Consider the following 19,497-nt stretch of genomic DNA (forward strand, 5'->3'; position numbering starts at 1 on the left):
CCAGGACCTCCCATCTCTAGGCCTGGCTCTCACACCACTGAGCAACCACACTGCTGTTGAAAGGAGTTATTCTTGACAAGAAGAGAATACCCAATTATCAGACCCCTTCTAGCTGGCTTCTGATACTGAACTTCACCACAGTAGTCAATTGCATTCTTCTCTGGAATATCCTTCTTCCATCAAGCTCCATTTTTCATTGGGGAAAGTCCCTCCCAGTCTCCATTTTTGAGGCAGGCTCAAGATGGATACACTTCATTTACCTTCAAACTATGTTTTTGACTTAAAAACTTCACCACCAAGTTACCCATCCAGTGGGTACTTTCTTCATTCTCCATTGTCTTAAACTCATTTTTATGTGTTGTCTTCCCCTATTAGAAAGTAAACTTCCTGAGTATAGGGACTTTTTCTTTTAAAATTTTTTTATTTGTATCCCCAGTGCTTAGCATACTTCTCCCATATAATAGGTACTTAATAAATATGTGTTATGTTCTATCTGTCTTAAAAGAGATTAGGAGAAGATGGCAAAGGGTTTTGAGATGAGAAGAATGAATAGTCTTAACTTTCTCAGTAAAGAGGTGGAGTTCTCAGTTCAGAGTATAGGGGAGAAAGAATTATGACAGATAAGAAAAAAAGATACTTTAAATCAGTCTATGTGAGTAGTGAGAAAGGAACTGATTAGAAAGGAGAGAAAAGTTTCCCTTTATACTATAATGCATATATATAACATATATAATATATATAATATATGTATCTATGTGTATATATCATCCATGTATCTATACATATACATGTACATGTAAAGAAGGAGTGTTTTCCTTCTTTAATATGTATATAAATTATGTTTATGAACTATCATACATGCATGCTACATATATGATATATGTAATACCATACATAATTATCTGGTATCTTCCACATGGCACCATTTTCTCAAGATTGGAAATCAGAAATGAGCTTAGCTATCTTAGTTGACATAGACACCTCTTAAGTGAATATGTCATTTTTACATGTAATAATGCATTTACTTTTATCTGTTCATATTATTTTTCTCCTTAGAATGCCAATCCATTTTCCTCAGCTGACAAATGGTAAAAGGATATGAACAGGCAATTCTCAGTTGAAGAAATTAAAACTATCTTTATTCACATAAAAATGTTCCAAATCACTATTGAAAACCACTCTGAGGTACTACCTCACTACTATCATACTTGCTAACATGACAAAAAAGGAACATGATAAGTTTTGGAGGAGATATGGTAAAACTGGGACACTAATATACAGTTGGTAGAGCTACAAACTGATAGTAACATTCTGGAGAGCAATTTGAACCATACATAAAAGGCCATCAGACTGTGCATACTCTTTGACCCAGCAATATCACTAATAGTTCTATATACCAAAAAGATCAAAGATAATTGAAAGGGACCTATTTGTACAATAATATTTACAGCACCTCTTTTTGTGGTAGCAAAGAATTAGAAACTAAAGGGATATTCATCAGTTGGGGAATGGCTGTAATCTGCCATAAGAAATGATGAATAAGATGATAAAAAAAACCTGAAAAGATAAATGAAATGATGCATAGTGAAGTGAGCAGAATCAGGAAAATGTTGTACATACTAACAACAATAACATACTTTGGTCAACTGTTAATGAATTAACTATTACCAGCAATGCAAAGATCCAGAAAAATCCCAAAGGACTCATGATGAAAAAGGCTAACCACCGCCATAGAAGGAACTGAAAGAGTCTGAATACAGTTTGAAACATTCTATTCTTTATTTTATTTCCTCCGTGAATTTTTCTCTAGTGTAAGTGATACCTGTTTTTTCATAACTTGATGAACATGGAAATATGTATTTTATGATAACACATATAGAACATCTATTATTTTACCTGTCATCTTGGGGAGGGATGAGAGATCAGAGGGAGGGAGGCCATGGATTAAAATATGTCAGAAAACAGTTGTTAAAAATTGTATCAGTATATATAAAACTGTTAAAAAAGAATTAGAGAAAAGAAAAAAGAATTAGAATACACCTTCCCTTCCCACAAAAAAGGAAGGCAATCCATATTTGTCATGCTTGGATGATGTATTGATTAGTATTACAAAACTACTCCCCTTCCTCATTTTATTTAGAAAGACAGTTTTCTAGGAAAGGAAGAAGGAAGGATATGTCCTTTCAGAAACAAAAATATAGATGCATATGTGCCTATGCAGGCGTATTAATATAAATTTCTTGAGGTCAGAATTTTTTAAAATATTCTCTTTGCATTCCCAGAAACTAGCAAAGCATCTGGCTCAAGTAGGTGCCTAATAAATACTTAGAATTTAATCTGATCATAACTTTCTTTATTTTTTTTTCTGCCAGTGAAGGTAATATGTGATGTAGAGTCTCGAGTAGCACAAACTATGTTTCTATCAACTTAAACCCTTGTGACTGCCCCTAATCACCAGAGTGGAATAAGGAAAATAAATCCATAATCAAATACTAGCAGCTTCAATTAGTCTTTCCCCTGAACTTCCTCTATTAACTATGTACTCTCTCTTTACCAAATATAAAGAAAAGCAAGTGAATTCAGCTCCCTTTCATTTATTTAGCTCCCTTAAAAATGCTCAGTAGATGTGACAAAAATTGCTACTTGGTCCAGTCACTAACCAAAGTTCTAGATATAGGGAGAGGAGCCCAAGTAAATTGTCCATGTATAACATGACTGCTGTTTGTTTCCACCCCCCACATCTTATAGTATTTTCTTATTTTTATTATAATGTTGCATCATCCTTCTGCTCTTATTCTCTCTTCTATTGTTTTCTCCTTTACTCTCATCTACACATTTAAACTCCTGAACCTTTGACTAACTAGGCAGATATTGACTGTTAACTTGGTAACACTTTATATAACAAATGGAGATTCTGAGAGCTCAGAAGTCTAAGTGGCAACAGCATCAATTAAGTCACTGAAAAACAGCATTTGCAATCCACACCCTTATTTTCTATCTTAGAATTAATACTGTATATTGGTTCCAAGACCAAAGAGAAGTAAAGATAGACAATGGGGGTTAAATGATTTGCTTAGGGTCACACAACTAGGATTTGAGGCCAGATTGGAACACAAGACTTCCTGTGTCTAGGCCTGACTCTCAACCCACTGAGCCATTCAACTGCTCTGCATTTGCTATTTTTAAAAACATTATAAATTTATACTTAGGAGGAAAAGCAATTGACCTTTGATTTAGCCAACAAAAGAGAATACAAAAGGAAATGCTCTATCTTGCTTCCTGAAATTGCTTTCCATTTGCATGTTGCTACTGGGTTTTTTAATAGAAAGCATAGCTAAAATACAGTAATAACCACACCTAGTTAAGTCTTTGGCTCTTCTTTTATTTTTTATTATAATAAGTTTTATTTTTCCAGATTATACAATTTAATATTTTCATATTTTCATATAATTTAATATTCATTTTCTGATACTTTGCAATCCACGTTCTCCCTCTCCTTCCCACACTTCCTCACCTCCCCAAGAAGGCAGCTAATATGATATAGGTTGTATATATTTTATTACTTAATAAATATTTTCATATTTTTCATGTTGTAAAAGTAGATATATGTGTATATGTATTATATGTTTGTTGCTTACACTAAAAAAAAATTGATGGAAGAAATAAGATAAGGAATGATGTGTTTCAATTTGCATTTCAACTCCATCTGTTCCTTATATGATGGTGGATATCCTTTCTTTGTCACGAGTCTCTTGCAGTTGTCCTGGATCCTTGTCTTGTTGATAATAGTTAAGGAATTCACAGTTGATCATCAAATATTATTGTTATTACTTTGTATCTTTTCTTATTTTTAAAGACTCATGAAGGAAAGGAAAAATTATTTTAGAACTTAATTTTTTTATCTTCATACTCAATTTATTCAACCTCTATCATGAAGATACAGCTGATGAGCAACAATAACAAAGAATAACCTTTGTAAATTTGTGCACCAAGGAGAAAGACTTTAATTTTCAAAAAATTTGTTATACACTTCATGTGCAATTGTGCCATTGTATTTTTCTTATTATAATACTTCAGAGCATGTGATTGTTTATGAAAAGAGAGACCGATGATCCATTTTGAGAGAAGCAAGTGAGTTTCTGCCTCTAACAGTAGTCAACACTTATGATTATGGAGAAAAGGTGTGTAACTCACCCTCACCTAATAACCCAAAAGAAAATGTTATAAGATTTAATACCTGCATTTTCATACTCCTCATACATGTCACCAATTACAGTCATATTCATAAGATCATAAAATGTGATCTTTAGTGCTGAATGGGATCTTTGATGCCATTAATTCATAGGCCTAGAACTAGAAACCATCTCAGAGGCCTACACTCCAATTTCTTCTTTATTTAAAGTGTTGGCTTTTTTCCCCATAATCTATGATGAACAGAGATATTGAGTCAGCACAATACAAAGAGGTCTCTATGTACTGGCTTCAGTGGTCATCCAAGAAGTGACCAAATAGAGTTTCAAGAAATCGTGAAGAGAGTTGTCAAATGCCAAAGTGAAGGCAAATGGTCCTTTCTGGAAAACATGTTAAATAATGTTAAAATAATCATAATGGCTAACATTTATATATCGTTTTATGGTTTGTAAAGCCCTTTACAACCTCATTTGATCCTTACAGCGACCTTGGAAGATAGATGTTATTTTTTCTTATGATAAACTTTTATATTTTTTCCAGATTAGATATAAATACAATATGTTTGTCTGTTTTCTGATATTTTGCAATCCATGTTCTCTTCCATTCTTCCACTCCTTTCCTCTCCCTAAGCAGGCAGGTCACATGATATAGGTTGTACATGCAAAATACTTATTTACATGTGATCATATTGTGAAAGAAGACATATATTCTTTGCACTAGAGAAGTATTCATGGAGGAAGTAATGTAAAGAATAGCATGTTTCAATTTTCATTCCGACTTTCTCTGTTCCTTCTATGGTGTTGGATATCCTTCTTTTGCCATCAGTCTCTTAGAGTTGTCCTTGATCCTTGCCTAATCAATAATGGTTATTTATAGTTGATCATCATGCATTATTTTTACTGTGTACCACATTCTCCTTGTTCTGCTCACTTTACTTTATATCACTTTATATTTTGTTCCAATTTTTTGGTGATCATTTTGTTTGCCATCAGTCTCCTCTTTTTACCATTTAGGAAACTGGGCTCACAAAGGATAAGTTTATCCGGAAAGGAAAGTGAGATTTGAATCTGTCCTCAGACTCCAGAGTGAATATTATTTCCAGTTCATAATATGATCTTACTAAAGGAACTCAGACATGAGATGAAGAGAAATTCTTCCAAATAGGCAGCAGAAATAGACTTGCCATTATTCATTCTCTTTTCTATTTCAATCATTTGAAGATGTTAAGACCACAATTCCCTTACTGTCTTTGCTTATGAGAATCTGATACTCAGCTCTCAAATACCTATAATGTGAGAAAGTTACAAACAAAGAAGAGATAGGTGACAAGCATTTATTAAGCACTTAGTATGGGCCGGGCACTGTGCTAAGTATTGGAGATAATAATGGGAAAAGGATAGATATAGGATAAGATTTAAGAGAAGTAGAAGGCTGTCTTTATGGTGCATACTAGGAACTCAAGGGAAAGGAACTTAGCACGCAGAAGGCAGAGGAGGAAGAATTTGGAAGAGACATCAGGGAGAGTCAGTGACTTCCTGGAGGAGGAGGTGGATCTCTTCCTGTCTGGAAGGGTGGAGGAAAGGTGGCTTGTTGGAGCTTAGCTACCTCAGCCTGCCTATGGAGAAGGAGAAACCCCTAAATCATCTTTGGAGGTACTACTCTGTTTGATTGAGAATATCTAGAAAAGCATCTGATAATAACTGCTGTGCTTTCCAGAAGGGTTTTATCTAAAAATCCTCTCAGATCAGCTATGAGGTTTTATCTCAGGGGTCAGATCCCATGGGGTGGACCTAGCCATTTGAGAGAAATCCTAATGGATTTTGGAGACAGTTTTTGGACTATATCAAACTAACTACTGAGGGTCATAGAGAGGTAGCTTAGTCAGCTTTTGGGGAACACCTAGATAGAACTAGAGAAACTAGTAAGTTAGCCAGAAGACTTGAAGGCTCCCTCTTGCAAGGGACATAGAAGATTTTTTGGTGAATAGTTAGATAGGGATCTCTTTTTCTGATCCTATTTGTATCCCACTTGTAATAAAAGAGAGACTGATTTTACATATCAATTGTCTCCAAACATTTGCACAACTGGCCAAATAAGAGAAAGTGATTTTGCTTCACTCTCACTAACTGGAATTTAGAATATCCAGAGATCCAGACTTGTTATTCAGGGGCATCCCTAAGTGGATCTACTACTATCTACTCTGAGTCTCTATCTACCTTATATCTTTTTTTAGGATACAAATACAAGGAAAAGAAAAAGTCAATTCCTGCCTTCACAGAGCTTAACTTTTAATGAAGGAAGATAATACATCAGAGGAAGCTAAAATGCATTGTGGTGGGAGAATATCTGCACAGGGGATAGTAGTGAAATTCTGGAAATCAGAAGAATCAAGAGGCAAAAATGGAATGGGAATTATTTCTTCTGTTAAGTTAGAGTGTGAACTATATACCACACTATCTCTTCCTCTTGTACCTTGAAATTAAGAGAAGTACCATTCAGGAGAGGAGAGGACTATTTGGAAAAGCAGGCCACCATTTTATATTCTGAGAACTTGTCAACTTTTCTTCAATTGAAGAATGTACTGAACATCTGCACAAACATTCTCCTAAATTACACAAGTTAGTGTCTGGGTGAAAAACAAACAAACAAACAAACAAAACTCAACTTTTTAGAAAAAAGTAAAGTTTAATGTTTTCAGAACATGTTAACACATGTGTGGATTTAGGAAGAAAAGAATAAAACACCCTATTTCTTGCTCATCAAATTATAAACAATTTCTAATGTAAGGAAATTATTCTTTTATCTAATGCTGAGCAGAGTACCTTAAGCAAGGAAAGATATAGAAATATTTTAGTACTTCTAATTCATCCTAACATGAGTGGAGCCACTCTGCTATGGGGGGGATGACATGTGAAGGGATATAAGATTTATAGAATATAACAATTTAACGGAGAAAGACAACAAGATTTTTTGTAACAAAGAGGCAATCTGTTTGCTTCTGTTTCTCTTGGAATCTCTCTCTCTCCCTCTCTAACTGACTGTCATATGCCCAATGTCTTTCTCTCTCCCCTCTCTTCCTCTCTTCTCTTTCACCTTTCCATCTTCCCCCTCTTTCCCCTCTGTTCTTCCCCTCCTCCTTCCCCCTCTATAACTATATATAATAACATAACTAACTATAATATAATTATAAATATGTTGTGTGGGACATTGAATAATAATTAAAAGAAGTAATCCATTAAGACCTCATATTCTTAGAGCATTACCTATAAAACATATTAAATGTCTATTATATAATTTTTTTATTATAAGTAACATTTTCAAATAAATAAGTTATAACTTGGAAGATATTTTCCTCCTCTTCCTTCTCCTTCTCCTTCTCCTTTCTTTCTCCTTTTTTTGAGTCCTTCCTCCTCTTTCATATATCTGAAGATAGAATGAACTTAAATCCAGATCATGTGATATTCATTGTCTAGTTTTATTTGCTTTAAAAAATCCTCCTAAGTAAACAGCATTTATTTTGCATCTCAAAGAGCAAAAAAACCCGCCATTATCTAGTTCTCTAAAGTGTTTCTAATAGTTTTATGCACAGAGGAAAAAATGCTATAAAATATTTCTGATGGAAGATCATTTCCTATTAAAGATAATAAGGGAGGAATATCCTAAAATTCTTTTTTTTGGTAATTTTTGCTATTTAATAATTTTCAATTATGTCCAATTCTCTATGACCCCATTTAGAGTTTTTTTTTGGCAAAGATAATTGAGTAATTTGTAATTTCCTTCTTCAGTTCATTTTGCAGATGAAGCAACTGAGGCACACTGGGTTGTGACTTCCCCATTATTGTCACACACAAATATTGACCATGTGCTAGGCCATAAAAATTCCCCCCAAATTTAACCATATATATATATATTCTATGGACATGTGAGAGACTTTGAAACTACATTTCCCATGATTCTTCATGGCATACAGGAAGTATGATGATGTAAGAGAGGGGTTAAATCTTCGGGGGAGGAGGAAGTAGCTCTCTTTAGCTACCTGAGCCCATGAAGGTACGAAAGATAAAAATGGCTAAGGCAGGAGTTTGAATACTTACAGGCGTGTGGCCTAATGATTTTACCAGCATGGCCATGGCTTTAATTAAAATACTAATTTCTATAATTATAGCAGCCTTTAACATTTTTAATTGTAACATTGATGGCAACCTTACAAAGTTTGTAATTAGAATTCTCAGTTTTCCTGATAGCCTAAAGAGAGCAAGTATCTCCTATACAAGTCTATTTTCTCATAAACAGAGATAAGTCAATTCTTAATTAAAAAAATCATTCTCCAATTGATAAATGGTTAAAGAATTGTAATAGGAGGTTTTCAGATGAAGAAAAATAGTGCTAAATGACTCTTGAATAGTGACATGCAGATTAAGACAACTCTGAGACTCCACATCACACCTATCAAATTGGACAATGTGGCAAAAAGTAAAATGATAAATGTGAGAGAGGATGTGGGAAAATTGGAAAACTAATGTGCTGTTGTTGGGTTTGTGACATAATCTAACCATCCCAGAGAAGAACTTGGAACTCTTCCCAAAGGGCTCTAAAACTGTGCAGACTTTTAGTCCAGCAATATAAATAGTAGGTCTGTATTCCAAAGAGAAAAAATATAGGAAAAGACCTCTTTGTAAAAATTATACTTATTTTTACAGCTCTTTTTTGGGGTAGCAAATAATTAGAAATTAAGAGGTTGTCCATCATTTAGGGAATTCCTGAACAAGCTGTGATATGTGAATTAAATGGAATACTATTGATGAGAAGGATATTTTGGAGAAAAAAATTTAAAAAGAATTACATCTATGAATGACCTAATTTTTCTCATCAATACAGTGATTCATGATAATCCCAGAAAATAAGCCAAAAATAGCATCAAGGAAGGGCTGAAGTTTAAGAGAGTATCCCAACTCCCCAGAAAATGGAGCTTACCTATAATTAGATAGGGAAAATGAGCAAACAAAAAAAGCACCTAACTAAAGAATTTTTATGTAGACAAAGAGCAAGGTGCAAACACAGAAAGGGACAGTGAAAGCAAAAGAAACACACACAAAGTACAAAAGAAAAATAGGGATTCGACACACAGTCTGGAAGAGCTAAAAAAAAGACTTCAAAAACCAATTAAAATAGGTAGAAGAAAAGTGAGGAAGAGAAATGAAGGTGATGCAAGAAGAAATCAATGTGATGCAAGAATTAATGGGCCAATTGAAAAAGGAAAACCAAAAATTGACAGAGGAAAACCAGGCCTTAAAAAATCAGGATTGACCATTTCATGAGAAATCAAGAAACAACAAAGCAGAATCAAAGAAATGAAAAAATAGAGGAAAACATGAAATATCTTATTGAAAAAACAATAGACCTAGAAAAGATATCTGGCAGAGCCAATATGTGAATTATTAGGCTACCTGAAAGCCATGATGAAGAAGAAAAAACCTTGGATATCATATTACAAGAAATTAGCAAAGATAACTGCCTAGTGATCCTTGAACAAGAAAATAAAATTGAAATTGAAAGAACTCACAGATTGCCTCCAGAAAGAAATCCTCAATTGACAACTTCCAGGAGTATAATAGCTAAATTCAAGAACCACCAAACCAAAGAAAAAATACTTCATGCAGCCACATAGAAGCCATTCAAATGCCCTGGAGGTACAATCAGGATCATGCAGGACATAGCAGCCTCTACATTAAAGGATCGAAAGGAATGGGATATGATATTCAAGAAGGCAAAAGATTTGGGTTTACAACCCAGAGTCACTTATCCAGCAAAACTGAGCATATTTTTTCAGGGGAAAAAATAGACATTTGATAAGAGAGAAGAGTTCAAAATACTCATGAGGAGTAAGCCAGACCTAAAAAAAAATTTGAAGTCCAAACAAGAGTCACAAGAGAAGCCCAAAAAGGTAAATAAGAAAGGGAAAAGTTAAGGGACTCATTAAGGTCAAAATGTGTATATGTATACATAGAAAGAGGATTTCTGTAATTCTCAAAAATTGCTCTTAGTAGTAGAGAAGACAGAGGGAATTTACACATAAAGAGGGTGGAGAAGTAAGCTGATTATGATGATACAATGTAAATGATGTGGCATTCATGGCCCTGAGAGGGGATGAAGCTGGATCATAGAATTCCATATTGCCCCCGAGAACTCCAAGGGAGGGGCAGTTAGGGGAAGTTAGAGACAGTTGGGGACCTGGTATAAAAGGCCAGGTCAGCCCTCTGGCAGGGTCTCTCTTGGAACACTCCCTATGGGTTCAAGGGCAAGAGGGACTGTTTCTCTTACCGCCAGAGCTGTTATCTCCATAGTTGAACTCTAGTAGATCTTCAACAAAACCAACTATATACCTTCAATTTAGTTGCATAGGACTTAGGAGAAGACTATTTTAGGGAGTTAGTTTGGAGTCAAGCCATTTGGTATATATCTCCCCCTTTTGGGGGGAAGGTACTGCTTATTTTGACATAGCTGATTTAGATAGCTTTCCCTTACCTCTCATTCCTAAACCATTTCCCTTCTTCCTATCCACAGAAACCATTAAACCCTTACTATTTAGAAAATGTGCCTGGATACAGATAATTTAGGGTGATACTCACATATTCTATAAGCCAAGTTTCTCTTTCTAGTGGCTCTGAAGTTGATCCCGGCTGCAGAGCCAGTGGGCTGCTCCTAAAGAAATTAAGCCTCACCTATTTCTATCCTGTGGGGAAATAATACATATAGAGAAAGATATTATCATAAGGGTTTAGTCTTTACCATTACCAGCTTGAATCCTGAATTTACCTAGCCAGATCTAGCTTCCAATACTTGACTAGAAGATATCAATAACTGATTTTAACATCTCACTGTATGGGGGTGGAGGAAGATTCTACCCCCTCACTTTCACCTCCCTTTAGTGAAGCCTGTCCTGTCACTTCTCAGTTCAGGGACCTAGAGACAATATTGTTAACTGGACTGTATCATCAATCATTCAGTCCCTACTCTTACAATGATGATATATAATGATGATGTATATGTAAATGTAGTGATATAGAATGATATGCATGTATGATATGATTTGTATGCATATGAATGACATGCAAAAAATCAATCAAGGGCTGAAAGAGAGGGTTGCACTGAGAGAAAAGGGAAGGGAGAGATAGAAGAGGGTAAATTATATAATATAAAGAGGTGAGAAAAATTCGTGTGGGGGGAGGGTTAAGAGTGGTGACAGGCAATGCTTAAACTTTACTCTCATTGTAACTGGCTCAGAGAGGGAAAAGTAAGTGTTCTCAGTGGGGTATAAAATTCTATCTTACCCCAGAGAGAAGTGGAAGGGAAATAAGCCAAGGAAAGAGGGAGCAATTGTAGGGCAATGGAAAGGTGGGGGGTAAGGCAATTACAACCATCATCATTAGAGCTGAGAGAGAACAGTGATACTGTCATTCAAAGATCATCAATAGCCTTCCCAAATTTTTGGCTTGGCTCTGGCTGATTCAGGCCAGAGTTAGTGAGAGGGTGAAGAACCTCCAATCTCTACCTGATCTAGCAGCTTGATTATTTGTTTAGACAACTAGCAATAGGGTACCCCAAATCCTCTATCCTTTCCCTTGTTCCTAACCCCATTAACTAGAATTAAATATAGTGGTTTTGTTACAAAGTATCTTTGGTGAATATATCTAAGCCCTTGGGAAGGGGAGTGAGTCACCCAGTCAGATCCACAGCGTTATCCAACCAGCACAACAATAGCTCTTATCAATAATCATTCCAACACCAGGTTGAGGTACTAGAGAAGCTAACTATACACACAGCTTCTCAGTTGTTCCCTACCTGGGTGGCTGTTAAGAAGAGACAGCTGACAGGCTCACTCTATCAAAGCCTGTCAGGTGGGGAGAGGCATAGCCTTTCTGTCAACAGCATCTACACTGAGGCCTGTGGGTGAGAGTGTGTTCCCTTTCTCCCATCAAATACAATCCAACATTTTGGGGCCACATTATCTTCTATAACACCATGGAAGAAATTTTTTTCTAAAAAATAAAATTTAAAAAAATTTAAAGAACTAATATTAATAGTATACAAATTATTTGACAAAGTAAGCAAAGAAGGATTTTTACCAAATTACTTTTATGACACAAATATAGTACTGATTCCAAAGCCAGGTAGAACAAAAACAGAGAAAGAAAACTACAGACCCATTTCCCTAATGAACATAAGGGCAAAAATCTTAAATAGAATACTAGCAAAAAGACTCCAGGAAGTTATCATGAGGAGTATTCTCTATGATCAGATAGGATTTATACCAGGAATGCAAGGATGTTTTAATATTAGGAAAACCATACACTTATTTGACCATGTAAATAATGAAACCAACAGAAATCACATGATTAACTCAATACATGCAAAAAAAGCCTTTGACAAAATACAACATCCATTTTGATTGCAAGCACTAGAAAGTATAGGAATAGAAGGACAATTCCTCAAAATATTAAACAGTATATATTTAAAACCATCAGTAAGTATCATCTGCAATGGGGACAAGTTAAAAGCCTTCCCAATAAGATCAGAAGTGAAGCAAGGATGTCCATTACTACGTCTATTATTTAATATTGCTCTAGAAATGCTAGAGATAGCAATTAGAGAAGAAAAAGAAATTGAAGGGACTAAAGTAGGCAAAGAGGAAACTAAACTATTACTCTTTGCAGATGATACAATGGTATACCTAAAGAATCCCAGAAAATCAACTGAAAGGCTAGTGAAAATAATTAACAACTTTAGCAAAGTTACAGGGTATTAAGGCTGCTATTAAGCTGCCATCTCTGTTCTGGTCCCTCTGAGGAATAATTTTAAAGCTGGTTTTCCAGCCTTTCTTTGAAGATAATAGGAAGTTATTTGTTACACTGATCCAAAAACAAAATTGGAACCCAAAATATCTATATTATAATTTCATTCCTGCTCTTCATTATCTACATAAGCTCGTGCAATCATTTAATCTCCATAAGCCTAAATTTTCTTAACTTAGAAACACTTAAGTTTGCAATGGATAAAATGCTGGGCTTGGAGTCAGGAAAATCTGACTTCAAATTCAGTATCATGTACCTATTATCTGTGTGGCCTTGGGCAAGTTACTCCACCTCTTCCTCAAGTTCCTCAATTATAAAATGGACATAATAATAATACTTACCTCCCAGGGTTATTGTAAAAATTGTATTTTTAAAGTATTTAGCAAAGTACTATGCACATATTAAATGTTCAATAAAATGCTTATTCCCTTTATCTGTAAAAATTGGAATTGATAACAGATTACCTCCAATGTTTATTCTAGCTTAAAGACTATGATCTTTTTTGGAAAACATATGAGTATCATTCTAAAATAAAATCTAAAATAAAATCCAAAGCAGTAAAGCCATTGTATTGAAAAATAAATAAAAATAAAACAGGAATCATATTCTTTCCTCTCCTTAAATTATTTGTAGTAGCAAAGAAATAAAAAATGAAAAGATATCCATCAATTAGGGTAAGGTTGAATAAGTTGTTGTATTGATATAATGGAATACTATTGTGTCTTAAGAAACGATGGACAGGATGAGTTCAGAAAAACATGGAAAGACTTATATGAACTGGTACAAAGTAAAGTGAGACGAACCAGGAGAACAATGTATATAGTAACAGAAATATTGTATGATGATCGATTATGAAAGACTAAAGTATTATCAGCAAAACTGAGTTCTAAGATAGCCTGAAGAAATTCATGATAAAAAAAAATCCCATCCACAGCTAAAGAAGAGATTAGTGGAGTCAGATTACAGATCAAAGAATTCCATCTTTCATTTTGTTTATTTATTTCATGAGTTTAGTCTTGTATCTGTGACATGTATCTTCTTTCATGGCATGAGGAATATAGAAATATATATTTCATGGAAGCACTGGTATAATGTATATAAAATTATTTATTGCATCAGGGAAAGCAGGGAGGGAAGAAGAGAGCAAATGAGGAGGTAGAGAATCCGAACTTCAAGATGTCAGAAAACAATCATCAAAAATTGTTTCCACCTGGAATTGAAAAAAAAATAAAATTAAAATTAAATAATAAAAAATAAAATTAAAAGATTTAAATATATAACTTAGTGATAAGTTACTTCTTTGTGGGCACATTAAATTAGAGGAAAATATATTTTTAGAGAAAATGTGAGTAATAGAATTTTGAGAAAAATTCCAGAGATATATTTGTGGTAAGATGAAAATATTCTGACTATATGATTAATAAGTGTTAGATAATATGTTATCCATAGAATTAATATTTTAATATCATCTATGTGTGCTGGGATATTCTTTAGAATTTTAATCTAGAGTAAACCCATCATTTTCTAGATTAGGAATCAGACTCATTTCGTCTAACCTCAAAGGATAAGCTACTAGGTATCCGATGTCACACTGATAGTTATATTTACAGCCAGGTGCTTTTGCTTGAAATCCTGCACATAATATTATAAAATATAGGAATAATTCATTTTGAGATTTTTTTCTGTGTGTATGTATATTTTTGTATGTTTTCATAGAAGATCCCTTGAGTGTTGTAGTATATATATATTAAAAAAAATAAAAACAAACATATAACATTTGATATAAAAAAAAGTTCAGGGACCAAGTGATATCACAGAAAATTCAGTTAAGCCTTTTAAGGGAAAGAAAAAGGTCAGCAAAATAAAAGATGAAGAGGGGAGGCAAAGTATGTTAATGATATCCAAAGGGGCTTCAAAAGAATAAGTAGGGATCTTATAAAGATATCAGAGAGAAAAATACTGCTAATTAATGAGCAGGAGATAATGAAATCCACAAAGACTTTCAAATGACTTCAGATATTGACCTGCTTTTAAAAATCATCTTAATCTCCCCACCTCCCCACAACAAAGCTATATCAAAAACAAATAAGGAAAGTTCCAAGGAGTAGTATATGAGGTAGGCTTTGTAAAATATAATAAGGAAATAAGGATATTGTAAACTGATTCTGATGTCATGAATTCTAGTATATTACCAAAATAATTATTAAATTTATATTTTATTTTTTAGACATAATGAAAAACACTCACTATAACTAGTAAGTTTGCCAACTAAATTAAGAAAAATAACTGTTATTTTCATTAGCAGTTATAAAGAGAAAGAAAGGATGAAAGAAAGGAAGGAAGGAAGGAATGAAAGAAAGAAAGAAGGAAGAATGAGAATAGAAGCTAATATCACTCAGTAAAATAAGGGAACAAATCTTTAGATAAATATTAGAAGACATCTAGAGGATAAATGAATTATGAAAATCAAGCAGTCAAGTTTTACAATGAGCAAATCATGCCAGGCAAATTTAATTGCTTTTTCTCCTCTTTGGATACAGTCATGAGATTAATAGATGAAAGCAGTAGTAGATGTAGCATATCTTGTAGCACTGGATACCATGGCTTATGAAATTTTACTCAAAGAATTAGTTTAAATTAGCTCAGATATGAACAGTCTTACATAGATGAAAAATTGGTTGAACTAATACATGAAAGGGCTAATGATAAATTACTATTTTCTATTTGGGAAGAGGTTTCTAGATGGGTGCTGTCAGGGTGAGTGTTAGGTCCAGTTCTTCTAAACATCTTCATTAATGATCTGAAAGAGGAAGTAAACAGAATGCTAATTAAATTCACAGATGACATTAAGATGGGAAATGTTGCGAACATCAGTAGGGCTCAAGAAGCAATAATGAGCTCTAAAGAGGTTTGAAATTGGTCAAAACTCAACTTTAATTCAAATCTTACTTGGAAAAAATGCAAGAGGGAAAATTCTAAACCTCACAAAATATTGAGCAGGGATAGACCTGGAAAACCTAATATATTACAAAAAGATGAAAAAAAAAAAGAATCTAGATACATTTGAACAGAGGTAAGTGTTTTGGGGAAACTTTCCAGTACAATTCTATTTCAGGATTAACAATTAAGATTCACTGTGTGGCTCTCCTATGGTCTATCTGGCAAACTAAATTTAATATCATTGATCTTGTTTTGGGAAACATGTTTACAAATTAGAGGAAGTTCAAAGAAGAAAAGATACTGAATTAGTAAGGTGTTTATAATAGAAGTAATTGAAGTAATTTTGGGGATAAAGGAGCTGTCTGAGTTAAACAAAATAAAGGATTAGGGAATACTTGAGGAAAAGAGGACAATATGGATGAGGAGATAATATCCTCTAGTAAGAGTTGAAAGATAAACAGGTAGTCAAATAATAACCTGAAATGCAGATTAATGATCATAGAAATCCTCTAATACAGACAAAATTTAGGCAAAATACCGATAAAGACTGACAAGCAAAACAATCAAAATAAAGAATAATTTATAAAATCATAAGTGAGATGATAGAAGTAACATCCCTAGCAATGTTTCAATATAAGTTAGAAAAAGAATATGAAAATGTTTATAAAAATTGATACCTATGCAGGCAAGTTGATTTTTTTTATTAGAACCCTTACCTTCCATCTTAGAATCAATACTGTGTATTGGCTATAAGGCAGAAGAGTGGGAAGGGATAGGCAGTGGGGATTAAGTGACTTGCCCAGGGTCACACAGCTAGGAAGTGTCTGAGGTCAAATTTGAACCCAGGACCTCCTATCTCTAGGCCTGACTCTCAATCCACTGAGCCACCCAGCTGCTCCTGCAAGTTGATTATTAAATAAACTCTCTCCCACTAACTTAAATGTTTTCACCTGAGTTGTGATTTCCCAGTTAAAATTATATTATAGATCCTTATTGACAATGATAATTGACTCATTTGTTAAAATCTATTAACTCTCCTAAGATCTTTGCAATTAGTCAATGAACATTTCATAGAATCTTATATCTGCCCAAATATTAATGATGTTAGGGATTCTGGAGAATATAAATGAATAGAAGACACAATCTTTGTCCTCAAGAAATTTGTACTCTATTTGGGAAAATATAGAAAGATAAAATAAGCAGTAACATTTATAAAACAATGCACACACATATACAAATTAATAAAAATTTAATAAATGAACCACTCAGAGAACAGAGGACTCCTATTACTTTAATTTTTTGGTTGAAATTAGGATTAATAAAGTATTCTTTTTGTTTCATTTCTGATTATGAAATTCTGCAACAAATGCATTGATTTCATTTTGTGCCACAGTAAGCTAAGTATATTAAACGTAATAAAATTTTCTTCTTCTGATTATGGATATGGTAAATACCGTACCATCATCATAAAAATTATGCTCAACAATGACTCCTTTCAAATAAAAACTATAGAAGAATCTTCTAAATTTTTCCTGAGTCCAGAGGCCAGTTAAAAAAATCCTTACCTTCTGTCTTAGAATTGATATTAAGTATCAGTTCCAAAGCAGAGTGCTAAGGGCTAAACAATTGGGAATAAGTAATTTGCCTAGAATCACAAACCTAGAAATATCTGAGGCCAGATTTTAACCCAAGAACTCACATCTCTAGGTCTGACTCTCTATCCACGAAGCCACCTAGTGGCCCTACAGTATGCTACTTTTAAAAATATTTTTTCATTACCAACATATTAAATTTCTTTTTTTTATTAAATTAATTTCCTCCTACTTGCATGTAAAGTTTCCAACATTTTGACAATAACTTTGAATCTTGAATTTCCTGCCTTTCTCCCTCTCCCCTCGCTCAGATGGTAAATATCTGATCTATATTCTCTATGTACATTCATGTAAAACACTTTTCCATATTAATCCTTTGGTGGAAAGACACTTGAAGAAAAAAATTAAGAAATAAAATGGAAAAAGTATGCTTCAGTCTGGATTCAAACTCCATCAGTTCTTCCTCTGGAAGCACATGGCTTTTAAAAAAATTATTATGAGTCCTTTGGGAGGGTTTTAGATCATTGCTGAGAATAGCTGTTCTTCACAGTTTTACACCATACAGTATTCCTGTCACTTTCTACACTGTTCCCTTGGTTCTGCTTGCTTCATTCTGCTTCAGTTCCTGTAAGTCTTTCCAAGTTTTTTCTTATCTCTTGCTCAACATTTCTTATAGCACAATAATATTCTACCATAATCATATATTATAACTTACTCCAGTCCTCAATTGATGGACATCCATCCCATCACTTCCCAATTATTTGCCCCTTACAAAAAGAGCTATTTTAAATATTTTTGTACATATACTTCCTTCTCATTTTTGTTTTTTTACCTCTTTCAGATAAAAACACAATAATGCTATTTCTGAGTAAAAGTATGTGTACTGTTTTATAGCCCTTTAGGCCTAAGTCCAAATTTCTCTGCAGAATGGATGAATCAATTCACAATTTTGCCCAACAGTACATTAGTGTCTCAATTTTCCCGTATCTCTTCCAACTTTTGTGATTTTCTATTTGTCACAATAGTGAATCTGACAGGTGAGGGATACTACCTCAGGGGTGTTTTAAGTTCTGTTTCTCTAATTAATAGTGATTTATACCATTTTTTTCTGCATGACAATAGAAATCTCTATGTTGTCTGAGAGCTGCCTGTTCATATGCTTTTATCACTTATCAATGAAATTGTTATCTATTAAATTTGTTCTCTATGTATTTAAGAAATGAGGTCTTTTTTATAAAGACTTGTAATTTTTTTTTACTATTATGATGACTATTTATTACTTTCCCTCTTATTTCCCTCTTATTTGCCCTTTTCCTGAACCTTTCTGTCCTTCCTCAAATGTACTTTGCTTCTGACATCTTTTCCAACATTCCCCTCTTCTCTTCTCTTCTTCCTATTCTACTTTCTTGTAGGGTACGAGAGATTTCTATCTCCAATTGATTGTTGTATGTTCTCTGCTATTTGAGCCAATTGTAATAAGAGTATGGTTCAACTGCTTACCTCTACATCCTCCCCATCTTATCTTTTCTATGCCTCTTTTATAGTAGTGTAAGATTAAAATTAATATCCAGCAACTCCAAATATTATATTTTATTAAGTGTATTAATAATCACTTGAAGTAGAAGTAAAAGAACAAAAATAAAAACTTGAATAAAGCCACATGAGTAAACTTTTCCTGTCAAGCTGTCCCCGCAGTCTCCCCAGCTTCATTCTGGGAAGAAGAGCCAGGGCGTAACGTGAGAAGGAACATAGGAAGCTGGGATTTAGAGACCTGGGGTGCAAAATTCTATCCACACAGTAGATAATTTACCCATTCTTATTCTCCCTTCCCCCTTCTCCTACCCCTGAATTTAATTTTTTCTAAATATCTTCTATCATATTCAACTCATACCCCTGCCCTCTGTATTTGTATATTACTTCTA

General features: G+C 33.9%; 1 pseudogene; it reads left to right on the forward strand.

The window, feature by feature from the left end:
* The first annotated feature begins 241 nt into the window (after window positions 1–241).
* The window catches only part of LOC123249500, a 48,457-nt pseudogene continuing 29,201 nt past the window's right edge, over window positions 242–19,497 (forward strand).

The sequence above is a fragment of the Gracilinanus agilis genome, chromosome 1 (genome assembly GCF_016433145.1).
Source record: "Gracilinanus agilis isolate LMUSP501 chromosome 1, AgileGrace, whole genome shotgun sequence".
Taxonomy (NCBI): domain Eukaryota; kingdom Metazoa; phylum Chordata; class Mammalia; order Didelphimorphia; family Didelphidae; genus Gracilinanus; species Gracilinanus agilis.